This window comes from Crinia signifera, chromosome 3 (genome assembly GCF_055691185.1).
Source record: "Crinia signifera chromosome 3, ASM5569118v1, whole genome shotgun sequence".
Classification (NCBI taxonomy): domain Eukaryota; kingdom Metazoa; phylum Chordata; class Amphibia; order Anura; family Myobatrachidae; genus Crinia; species Crinia signifera.
This window is the reverse complement of record NC_139219.1, coordinates 124,759,855-124,771,900: the sequence shown is the minus strand read 5'-3', so window position 1 is coordinate 124,771,900 and position 12,046 is coordinate 124,759,855. Positions and strand designations below refer to the sequence as shown.

The following is a 12,046-nucleotide window of genomic DNA, read 5'->3' as shown; positions in this document are numbered from 1 at the left end:
TTATTATACCCATTACGTTTATTGACTTTGACATAGCCAAAAGTCACAATCCCAGTGCATCACATACATCCTTGGTGAGGCACATCCTTTCCTGTCATACTAACATATACGCAGAAGAATTGGGTTTATAAAGTATGTCAGAAATACAAATAATATATAAAAAATATCTTATTTTTATTATTCTAATCATTTTTATAGTCAAACCTGGCTACCTTTTCTGCACATCTCTTATCAAAACTCAGCAAATCTCCAGAAGTATATACTGCTGCACATGTGTATAATGCTGGCATGTATATTGTGTGCAAATCTGTCTCTGGTACTTGCCAGGGACTCCTCAGCCATTTACCTCACCGCACGTCCCTGACCGACATTGAGGAACAGCAGCTGGCAGCCTCAAAGTAAAGTAGCTGCTGTATGCTTCTGTGGTACACCGGAGAAGACGGCCAGTAACCCTTTACCTTGGGAGTCTTGAGCGCGACGTGTCCTTTCGGCCTGAGCCTCAGCCAAGACAGAAATGAGACTAAAATAGCGGTTCAAGGGTATTTATTAACAGCAACGGTAATACCTGAGCTGATAACCAGCGGGTTCACCCACAATAGTAATCAGGATAGCAAAGTGCAATTGGTCAGAGGCAAGGTTATAGAATAAGGCACAAATAACGATCTAATCAGTTCCCTAGTCAATTAACATATCTAAGGCAGGTAATGCTAAATCAATACATTCACCGTGACGGCAAAATATGACAATAACAGGTTATAACAAATTACTGCAGCACATCAATCAAAATAACATTTAGGACTACACATTAAGACTATACTGTAAACACGGTCACGTGACTGGGTACCCAGATACTTATACTAAACTGTCTTGGCGACAGCACCTATGCATAGGGGTTTAAGGTCCGTTGGAGGCCTCTGTGTTCCTACTGCGCAGGGTTTTATAACATAAAAGGGCAGTCCTGCGCGAATGAGTACAGGTAAAGCTGGCTTGAACAGTGTCCCGAATACATGGAATGTCACAATCTCCTTGGAAAATCTGGCAGGGGAATTCCTAGTTAAGCCACAAGATGGCGCTATTGGGCCTCTTTTGAGGCAATGTCTGCACTCTCTCTCTCTCCTGCGAGGGCTCCTATGTTACAGCACAGGGTCAGTCTTTACTCAATATGCACACTGAGTCTTTCAGGGGTTGTGGGTCTCTGCAGTGGTCAGTCAGTGCCCAACACTGTATGAGTCAGAGGGTAGTCTGGTGAAGGTCTTCCGCGCAGGCTCTGGGCTAACAGCTTGGGGGACAGTCCCTATAGTGGATCTATTCTGGGCCCGGGAGGATGCCCTGTCTCTGGGGCACTCCGGTGGGTATCTGGGCGACTCAGGTATGGCCAGGGTAGGCGGAGCTCGGCTGGATGGGGCTGCTGTACAGCACTTACGGTTAGGTGTCCGGGTCTACTGCTGGGCACCTTCAGACGGGCGGCTTCTGGGGTTGTCTGCCGTTGCTGGGTCTTGGCGTTCTGCCGGGGGGACTGCGGCGCTGCTGGGGCCGCGTCACACGCTCCGGTGGCTCTGGTGCCCTGCGCCGGGTCTCCCTTTCTCTCCCCGCTGGCTTGTCTTCTGTGCGGGCTGCTCTTGGACACCGCTTGGGACTGAGCGGCACTGGTCCCCGTCGGTGATGCAGGAGACGCGGGCTGATGACGCGGCGGGTGCTGCTGCGGCTGGTCACTTGTGCTGCTGCGCTCACCTCGCCGGGAATCCTCTCCTTCACGCGCCTGGCCTCTCTTGCTGCAACGCTGGGGTCCTTCTCAGTTGGGGTCGTCTTCCACGCCACACGCTGCTGGATCTCTCCTGTCACAGGTAACAGGGGAAAAACGCTCTCCTCTTCTCAGCCAGCACACGCTCCTCCTCCCTCTCTTCGCGCTCTCTCAGCCCCACCAATCACAGGGCATCTCCTTTCGCGCTCTCTCCGTCCTGCAGGGTTAACCCCTTCAAGGTCTGTTGCACTTGGGCTGCGCAGAGTTGGGTTGCCTAGCAACCCTTCAGTGGGGCATTGTATGTTTGATGGGCTAGGGGAATGGTACCCCCCAGTCCTGGTACTAGCAGGGGCACCCTCCAAAGTCTGGGGTGTCACATGTCCCCCTGCTGGAATGATGCCAGTCCCCGGGCATCAATTTACGAATTAACAGAAGTTCTGGATAAAGTCCCGAACATGACTACAAGAAGATGAGGCCCCGGAATGTCCTTTCAAAAGGGTCACGGTAACTAGCAAATGTCGGACAAATCTTAACACTCTATGCAATTTTTATATACATATGTACAAAAGGAATTTGGTAATACAGTGCTGGTTACATTCGGTAGCGGAGTGGTAACACTCCTTTGGTGCACCGCTCAGATCTTCGGACTTCTCTGACCGGAGTACGGTGGACGGCAGGGATGTCAGCAGGGTCGGCTTGTTCTTCGGTTACTGGCCTTACAGGACTTCCGCGACGTGCGGTCTGTACTGGAATTCCTGGGGTAGAACCACTTGTGAACAGCAACAGTTCGATCGGATCATGAAGGGGAATGGGCTCAGCAGAGCCAAGGGGTTCTTCGTCGGAAGAGTCTTCCCTAGCTGACGGGGGTTCTCCGATGCACAGCTTCAATTGGCTCCTAGACACAGTGAGGACAGGCCCTTCAGGACCGCGCTGAATTTGATAAGTGTACACATCACTGTCAGGGATGCGGAGTACTGTATACGGGGTAGATTCCCACATGGTGTCTAGTTTGCTGGAGCGATGGTGCTTCCTCTTCCACACTTTATCTCCGACTTGGAGCAGGGTTGGTCGGGCTCCAGCATCATAGTCGTTCTTTTGTCTGAGGTGGGCGGCCTCCATCTGTCGCTGTACAATCCCTCTGGCATCTTCCATTCTCTGTTGGTGGTCCCGGACCCAATCCTGCTGTGCTTGGGGGCAGCGGGTCCCAACAGGTGACAGGTCCATATCTCTAGGCAGCTTCCCGTGTCGGCCAAACAGGAGGTAATAGGGAGTGAATCCCGTAGAACAGTGTTCTACGTTGTTGTAGAGGTATGTGAGTTCGGCCAAGAGACGTGGCCAGTGAGTACGCTGTTCTGTGGACAGGCTTCGGAGCATGCCTAGGATGGTTCTGTTGGCCCTCTCACATTGGCCGTTCCCCTGTGGGTGGTATGCCGTAGTTTGTACCTTCTTGCAGCCGTATGTGGAGCAGAGTTCGCGAAACAACCTGGAGTTGAAGGCGGGCCCCTGATCGGTCAGGATTCTCTCTGGGTATCCGTACGGCTGTACAAAGTGTTTCCAGAACATCTCAGCGGTTGTCTTCGCGGTCAAGTCTCGGACCGGGACCACTACGAGGAACTTCGTGTAATGATCGGTCATGGTCAGGGCGTACACGTGTCCGCTCGCACTGGGCTCCAGCTTGACGTGGTCGAGCGCCACCAGTTCTAGCGGGTAACTGCTTTTGATGGGGTGCAGGGGATCTTTTTCTCCCGCGGCGGGGTGTCTTTTGAGACTACAGGGGACACATTCGCGGCACCACCGCTCTACATCTTCTCTCATCCCGATCCAAAAGAATCTGGTCCTCAACACCGCCTCAGTCTTCTGGGTGCCGAAGTGTCCGGAGTCGTGGTGGTAGGCCTGTAAGATCTTCGGAGCCTGCTGTCTCGGGACCACTATCTGGGTGATGGTCTGTTGGGTCCCGGGATAAAGGCTTACACGAACGAGCATGCCCCGGCGCTCCTGCAACCGTTCTCGATGCCGCACCAACTTCACCAGTTCTGGGTCAGCCGTCAGTCTCTGTTCTCTGGACAGCCCCCGACGCTGTCTGAGCAATCGGGCAAGGTCTCGGATCACAGGGCTCTTGCGCTGTACTTCTGACCAATCAACTTCGGGCGTCTCAAAAGCTGGCGGGTCATGGTGGCTGTTCGCTGCGATTGACAAGGGCTCCGAGTAGATCATGGTCTGGAACAGGGGGGTCTCAAGTTCCTCGGCCACGTCTCCGCTTTCCTCGGGAACGTCAGTAACTGAAAGGCGGGACAGGGCATCGGCGTTCCCATTTTCCTTGCCGCTCCTGTATGCTACTGTGTATCGGAAGTTAGCAAGACGGGATACCCAGCGTTGTTCCCTAGCCCCTAACTGTGCGGTGTTCAAGTGCGCCAGGGGGTTGTTGTCTGTCTTGATCACGAAGGGGGTTGCTGCCAAATAATTTTTAAATTTTTCCGTTACTGCCCAGATGAGGGCAAGCAACTCCAGCCGGAAGGTACTGTAGTTCTCGCAGTTGCGCTCAGTTTTGCGGAGCCCCCTACTGGCGTATGCGATCACTCGTTCTTTGCCATCTTGTACTTGAGACAGGACTGCTCCCAGCCCTTGGTGGCTGGCGTCGGTGTACACAAGAAAGGGTTGCTCATAATCCGGATAGGCCAGTAGAGGTGCACTCGTTAATGAAGCTTTCAGTTGGTCGAATGCCCGCTGGTGTTCTTCCCTCCAGTCCACTGGGGTGGGCCCCTTTCTCTCCTGGCCAGACTTCCCTCTCAGTAGTTCATGGAGCGGGGCTGAGAGACTGGCAAACCCTTCTACGAATCGGCGGTAATAGCCGGCGAACCCCAGAAAACTTCTCACTTCTCGCACTGTGCGGGGTACCAGCCAATTGTGGACAACTTCGATCTTTTCCGGGTCTGGTCGGACGCCTTGGGCACCAACGATGTGTCCCAGATAAGCCACTTCGGGTTTGAGGAGATGGCACTTCGCTGGCTTGAGCTTCAGCCCAGATTTGGCGAGCAACCGGAACACTTCCTCCAAGTGCTTGAGATGTTCTTCATACGTTCGGGAGAAGATGATGACATCGTCCAGGTACAACAGGATCATCTCGAAGTTGTGGTGTCCGAGGCAGTGTTCCATCAATCTCTGGAACGTTGCGGGTGCGTTACATAACCCGAAAGGCATCCTCTCAAACTCGAACAGCCCCATTGGCGTTGTGAACGCGGTCTTTGGTATATCTTCGGGGGCCATGGGGACTTGCCAGTACCCGCTCATGAGGTCTAGCGTGGAAAAGAAGGCGGCTGTCTTCAACGCCGTTAAGGACTCTTCTATGCGGGGCAGAGGGTAGGCGTCCTTGTGTGTCACCGCATTGAGCTTGCGATAGTCAACGCAAAATCGCAGGCTGCCGTCCTTCTTCTTTACGATGACTATCGGAGAGGCCCACGGACTGTGGCTTTCACGCACTACCCCGGCTTCTCGCATCTCATCAATCATTTTCCGCACCGGCTGGTACATGGCAGGGGGGATAGGCCGATGTCTCTCCTTAACGGGGTGACTTGTTCCCGTGGAGATGTGGTGGCACACGTCTCTGGCTCTTCCAAAGTCGGATGGGCTCTGGCTGAACGCCACCGCATTCCTCCGGACTACCTCGAGGATGCCGTCCTGTTCTTGTCTGGTGGTCTCCGGGCCTCCAATCTGGATCTCTTTCCACCATGCCTTCCCATCGTCCGCATTCGCCGGTCCCTCTTCTTCCTTTCCGCTGTCAGTTGCAGACGTCACATTATGCCCCACGACGTCTTGGAAGTCGACATGAAAGATTCTGGCGATAGGGCAATGTCGGTGCAACCTGACTGGGTGGTTGTGTGGGTTGACTACCCGGACTGGCACTCTCCCATTCTGGACTCGGGCCAATGTTCGGGCTACGGCGAAAGGTGGCTGACTGTCGTGTTCGTACGGCTCTAGAACGGCGTCGTACGCTCCTCCTCCTGGCCCAATTCTGGCCTTGCACCAGATGACATGTTCAGAGTTCGGCAGCAGTAGGACCGGTTGTCGATCGGTGACGCGGGCTTTGCCGACTTCTCCTCTTGCGTCTGCAAACTTCTGTTGGCCCTGCAGGACCCGCAGTGTATGCTGCATAGTCCTCTGCTCGTGGGGTTCCGCTCTCTTCATTTCTCTCTGGAGGGCTTCCACCATTTCTTCTGGGCAATGTTTGAGAATGTTCATTCCCAGGATTACTGGGGGGAGGTGCTCACATGATGTTGTAGTCACTAGGTAGCCTTGTCTCTTCAAGGTGGCTTGACCGATCTTTACGTCTGCCTCCCAGTAGCCCTGGTAATTGATTGGCTGGCCATTACTGGCTAACAGGTGGAGCCACGTCGTGGGGGGCATGACAATGTCTTTCCGCATCCAATGGCGGTCAAACTCTTCTAGTTTAATGGTGGAGACTTGGGAGCCTGTGTCCAGGAGTGCTTCCACTGCCACGCCATTGATGGTAATTGTCACGTGCGGGCATTCTCCCACGAAGCGGGGCCACCATTCTTGTTTCGGTGGACCTAATAACGGTTGTCTTCCCGAGGGTCGGTCCTCCTCCTCGGGGTTGCTTCGTTTAAATCACCCTGTGGGCAGTTCCTTTCAATATGTCCGCTTTGACGGCATCCACGGCAAATCGGCCTTCCGTCTTCATCGAATCGGTCGGTTGAGCGTCTTCCCGACTCTCTGGGTACACTCCACCGAGGCCGATCTCTCCTCTCTCGCTGCGGACGCCAGTCCCTGTGTCGGGTTTCACTCTGATCTAAGCGTTGCCCCATTCGCGCCAGACCTAGAGTCAGCTCGGTCAGCTTGTCATTGATGGCACTAAGGGGGTCGGGTACCGTTGGGGTTTGCACCTCTTGGAGGACTGTCCCCTTCTTCTTCGCCACTCTGTAAGGTACGACTTCGGAGTGATCTCCCACGTCGTCGTCTTCTGTTGTCACGTCCTCTTCAAAATCTGTATTTCGGTTTTGCCCTAGCACCTTCAGTGCCGACTCCTTGAACTCGGCGAAGCTACAGTCCTCTTTTTGTTTTCGCCACATGCGGAGTTGAGTACGGGTGGCTTCTTCTCTTGCCCCTTCAATGAAGAGGTCTATGAGCATTTCGTCAGCTTGCTGTATCTCCCTGGAGTCGACCGCTTGTGCAGCCTTCATGGCTTCTTGTAAGGCCAGCGCGAAGTCGCGCAGCGTCTCCCCGTGTTTCTGTCTTCTGGAATACAGTCTGTTTTTCACCACCGGTATTGTTTTGGAGTCGAACATATCCGCAAGTTTTTTGAATATTTTCTTCACAGTCGTTTTGTCGTCTTCTGGCCATGCCTTGACCTCTCTCCGCGCTGAGCCTTTCAGTTGTGCCAGTAGGATCTCTTTCTTCTGGCCTTCGTTTAGTCGATACAACTTGAACGTTGCCTCCATTCTGTCCCTGAATTCTTTCAGGGTGCTTGTGCCTTTGGTGCGTGGGTCTCCGGAGTATGTAGGTACCCACGCAGCCCCGAAATAGTACGGCATTGTGATTGGTGCCGCCATCGCTCCCGGTGGGTCTTCTTCTTCTGGTGGTATTGGGGGTAACCTCCGTCTCGGTGTTGGTACTGGGGGGGTTCCAGGCTCCGACATCTCGCCGATCCTGTTCGTAGACGCCAAGCTTATATGTGGTACACCGGAGAAGACGGCCAGTAACCCTTTACCTTGGGAGTCTTGAGCGCGACGTGTCCTTTCGGCCTGAGCCTCAGCCAAGACAGAAATGAGACTAAAATAGCGGTTCAAGGGTATTTATTAACAGCAACGGTAATACCTGAGCTGATAACCAGCGGGTTCACCCACAATAGTAATCAGGATAGCAAAGTGCAATTGGTCAGAGGCAAGGTTATAGAATAAGGCACAAATAACGATCTAATCAGTTCCCTAGTCAATTAACATATCTAAGGCAGGTAATGCTAAATCAATACATTCACCGTGACGGCAAAATATGACAATAACAGGTTATAACAAATTACTGCAGCACATCAATCAAAATAACATTTAGGACTACACATTAAGACTATACTGTAAACACGGTCACGTGACTGGGTACCCAGATACTTATACTAAACTGTCTTGGCGACAGCACCTATGCATAGGGGTTTAAGGTCCGTTGGAGGCCTCTGTGTTCCTACTGCGCAGGTTTTTATAACATAAAAGGGCAGTCCTGCGCGAATGAGTACAGGTAAAGCTGGCTTGAACAGTGTCCCGAATACATGGAATGTCACAATCTCCTTGGAAAATCTGGCAGGGGAATTCCTAGTTAAGCCACAAGATGGCGCTATTGGGCCTCTTTTGAGGCAATGTCTGCACTCTCTCTCTCTCCTGCGAGGGCTCCTATGTTACAGCACAGGGTCAGTCTTTACTCAATATGCACACTGAGTCTTTCAGGGGTTGTGGGTCTCTGCAGTGGTCAGTCAGTGCCCAACACTGTATGAGTCAGAGGGTAGTCTGGTGAAGGTCTTCCGCGTAGGCTCTGGGCTAACAGCTTGGGGGACAGTCCCTATAGTGGATCTATTCTGGGCCCGGGAGGATGCCCTGTCTCTGGGGCACTCCGGTGGGTATCTGGGCGACTCAGGTATGGCCAGGGTAGGCGGAGCTCGGCTGGATGGGGCTGCTGTACAGCACTTACGGTTAGGTGTCCGGGTCTACTGCTGGGCACCTTCAGACGGGCGGCTTCTGGGGTTGTCTGCCGTTGCTGGGTCTTGGCATTCTGCCGGGGGGACTGCGGCGCTGCTGGGGCCGCGTCACACGCTCCGGTGGCTCTGGTGCCCTGCGCCGGGTCTCCCTTTCTCTCCCCGCTGGCTGGTCTTCTGTGCGGGCTGCTCTTGGACACCGCTTGGGACTGAGCGGCACTGGTCCCCGTCGGCGATGCAGGAGACGCGGGCTGATGACGCGGCGGGTGCTGCTGCGGCTGGTCACTTGTGCTGCTGCGCTCACCTCGCCGGGAATCCTCTCCTTCACGCGCCTGGCCTCTCTTGCTGCAACGCTGGGGTCCTTCTCAGTTGGGGTCGTCTTCCACGCCACACGCTGCTGGATCTCTCCTGTCACAGGTAACAGGGGAAAAACGCTCTCCTCTTCTCAGCCAGCACACGCTCCTCCTCCCTCTCTTCGCGCTCTCTCAGCCCCACCAATCACAGGGCATCTCCTTTCGCGCTCTCTCCGTCCTGCAGGGTTAACCCCTTCAAGGTCTGTTGCACTTGGGCTGCGCAGAGTTGGGTTGCCTAGCAACCCTTCAGTGGGGCATTGTATGTTTGATGGGCTAGGGGAATGGTACCCCCCAGTCCTGGTACTAGCAGGGGCACCCTCCAAAGTCTGGGGTGTCACACTTCTCCTCCATGTCATATTTTATAAGTCACTCATTCCAGCATCCTAGGCAACTGCCTAATGGCATTGACAGTAGCTAAATTAGTGGCGTAGCTTGTGTAAGGCAGCCCCCGCCACTGCTTGGAGGAGCGGGGGCTGCGTGGGCGCCGGAAGCCTCTCACTCTAACCTGCAGAGCTGAGGTAAGGTCCGTCCTGTCTCACTCCGTCTCTCTCCCTCCCTTCCTCCCAGCAGCAGCAGCATTACAGGCAGGAAGTTCGTCTGTGTACACAGTACACACAACCTCCGTCCGCGCAGGCTGGGCAGCTAAGGAATCGTCCCTCTCCCTGCTTTCTGTTCTTGACTGTCCTGCTCCAGCGGCTGCCTTCTATTCCCCTGCACTCTGCACTCCGGTTACAGAGCCCTCCCTTTCTACAGGCTTCAGCACAGGAGCTGAACACAACAATAGGGTTAACTCTTTCAAAACCTGGTTTTCTACAGTGGTATGCAAAGCATTCAGTGTCTGTGTCATCACATGTCAGCATATTTGTGTCAGTGTCTGGGTGTCTGTATTATGTCTCTAGATATCAGCGTCTGTCAGCATCAGTGTCTCTATGTGCAGTCCGTGTGTCAGCGTATCCCTGTGTATAGGCGTCTTTCAGTGTCCATGTGTCAACATATGTGTCTGTGTCGGCGTCCATGTATCAACTTGTCAGCGCCCGTGTTTTAGAATCTGTCCATTTGTCAGTATCTGTCTGTTTGTCGCCGTCTGCGTGTCCATGTGTTAGCATCTGTCTGAGGGGCTGGGGGCATGCCAGAAGCTCATAGAGCGCTTAGCGTGCCTCCATAGTGATGAAAACGGGAGGCATGGCTTGTGGGAGCATTATTTCCAATAAGCCTTTCACCCTCTCAGTGAGGTCACACCCTTTTTCTGGCGGCAGTGCGACTTCGTCGACAGCGGACATCTCGCCCGAGTTCAGTGTAGTGCGAGATGTCTGCTGAATTCTGACGTTTTTTTAAAGGGGAATTAACTTACAAGGCAAAACCATGCCTTGTAAGTTAATTCCCCTTTAACCCCTTCACGACATTTGACGTATATATACGTCATGGTCGGGAAGTACTTCCCGACACATGACGTATATATACGTCATGACTTCTAACTGTCACTGCGTCTAGAGACGCAGTGACAGTTAGGTGATGTCTGCTGTCCCTGACAGCAGACATCCCCCCTCGCCGCCCAGGGGGGGCAGGGGTGCCCCCCCCGGTCGGCGATCGCTGTGATTGGCTGTTCAAATCTGAACAGCCATTCACAGCGTTTCCTGTGTTACCGGCGGCTAAGCCGCTCGGTAACACAGGGATCGGTGGTGATCGGTGCTGTCAGGTACAGCACCGATCACCACCGATGTGCAGCCCACCCCTCGCACCCGCCGGGCACTCACCCGGCAGCAGCAGCGGCTCCAACGGCTCCCCCGGAGCGTCTGGAGCGCACGCAGCGCTGCCCTCCTCCCCCCTCCCCCCCGCAGCAGCAGCAGCAGCATCAAGCTGCTGAAAAAGGTGTACAATAAAATATATGCACTGAAAATATATGTATATATATATATATATATATATATATATATACATACACACACACATATATATATATATATGTGTGTGTGTATATATATGTATATATATAAATATCTCCTATATATTTGGCTACATCTGTCACTCAAAGTGGGTGTCTGTGTCTATAACGCTCTGTTCCTGGACTTTCCTCTTAATGTGTGATTGCCTTCATCTGTGCTGAACACCTTTCTGAGAAATTAACCTGTTTAAAACAGGTGATGGCAATCATACATTAAGGGGAAGTCTAGAAACAGAGCATTGTGTCCCTCCTGGAGAGGGTCATGTTGGGAGGTATGTGACAGAGAACTAGCCCAGTGAGCCCACAGACAGTGCCAGACACCCACTGCCTTCCCATGTTGCCCAGCACTGCTACTCCACAGCCACCAGGTGAGCGCCCCCCTCCCGCGATTTGCGGCAAAACCTCCCCCCCGCGCCCACCCCCCCTCCCGCGATTCGCGGCAAAAACACCCGCTCCCCCGCGACCCCCCCACCGCGATTCGCAGCAAAAACACCCCCGCGACCCCCCCTCCCGCGATTCGCTGCAAAAAGAACCCCCCCACGACCCCTCCCGCAATTCGCGGCATAACCACCACCCCGCGACCCCCCCCCCCCCGCGAATCGCGGCAAACCCTCCCCCGTGACACCCCCCCCCCCCCCGATTCGCGGAACCCCCCCCCCCTCGCGACCTCCCTCCCGCGATTCACGGCAAAAAGAACCCCCCCGCGACCCCCCCTTGCACGATTGGCGGCACCCCCCTGCGACCCCCCTCCCGCGATTCGCGGCACCCCCCCGCAATTCGCAGCAGCCCCAGGATTAAATGGCACATGCAAAACACTGACATGGCTATGGTCGACAATGAAAAAGGTTGACATGAGTTTTTGAAGATTAATTTTTTCATATTCATTGTCATGTGTCGACATGGACACCAATGAAGTGGCACACTTATGTCAACATTTACATGTGTTGACCTTTCTGTGTTGATTTTTTCTTGTGGCGATTTGCGTCACACCCCCCCGCAACCCCCCCTCCCACGATTCGCGGCACCCCCCGTGACCCCCCACCTCCCGCAATTCGCGGCAACCCCCCACCGGAACCCCTGTCAACCCCGCCCTCCCGCGATTCGCGGCACCCACCCCCGCGACCCCCCCTCCCGCAATTCGCGGCACCCCCCCGTGATTTGCGGCAGCTCCAGAATTAAATTGCACATGGAAAACACTGACATGGCTATGGTCGACAATGAAAAAGGTTGACATGAGTTTTTGAAGTTTTTTTTTTCATTTTTTGAATGTTTTCATATTCATTCTCATGTGTCGACATGGACACCAATGAAGTGCCACA

General features: G+C 53.9%; 1 protein-coding gene across 1 annotated transcript in view; it reads left to right on the top strand.

Moving 5' to 3' along the window:
- Positions 1 to 12,046, top strand: part of LOC146062910 (chitin synthase chs-2-like) — a 124,758-nt gene that overhangs the window by 96,943 nt on the left and 15,769 nt on the right. The window lies entirely within an intron of this gene.